Source organism: Pseudophryne corroboree, chromosome 1, assembly GCF_028390025.1.
Source record: "Pseudophryne corroboree isolate aPseCor3 chromosome 1, aPseCor3.hap2, whole genome shotgun sequence".
NCBI lineage: Eukaryota > Metazoa > Chordata > Amphibia > Anura > Myobatrachidae > Pseudophryne > Pseudophryne corroboree.
This window is the reverse complement of record NC_086444.1, coordinates 292852215-292852519: the sequence shown is the minus strand read 5'-3', so window position 1 is coordinate 292852519 and position 305 is coordinate 292852215. Positions and strand designations below refer to the sequence as shown.

Below are 305 nucleotides of genomic sequence, written 5' to 3'. Positions count from 1 at the left end.
GATCGGACGAGATTGGGCGTGTGCCAGTGCGGTGTGACTGTATTCATTGGCGAAATGACTTATTCATACGGTAACAGGTTTTTATTGGGAATATATAACAGTCTATCTTAGGAAATTAACAAAAGTGCAGGGTGCCGAGAGAAATAAAGTCAAATGTACTATACACATCCATATTGCTTGCTTGTCAATGCCTTCATCACAGAAAGGGTGCGATTTCGTATCCTTCATTGAAGCCGAGAGGATGTGTAGTTTTTAGTTGGAAAATCCAGAACATTTCTCTTTGGGAGAGTTTCTTAGCCAAATCT

At 40.3% G+C, this 305-nt stretch overlaps 1 pseudogene; it reads right to left on the bottom strand.

Annotated features, from left to right (window-relative positions):
- Positions 1–45, bottom strand: part of LOC134943814 (5S ribosomal RNA) — a 119-nt pseudogene extending 74 nt beyond the window's left edge.
- Positions 46–305: the final 260 nt, after the last annotated feature.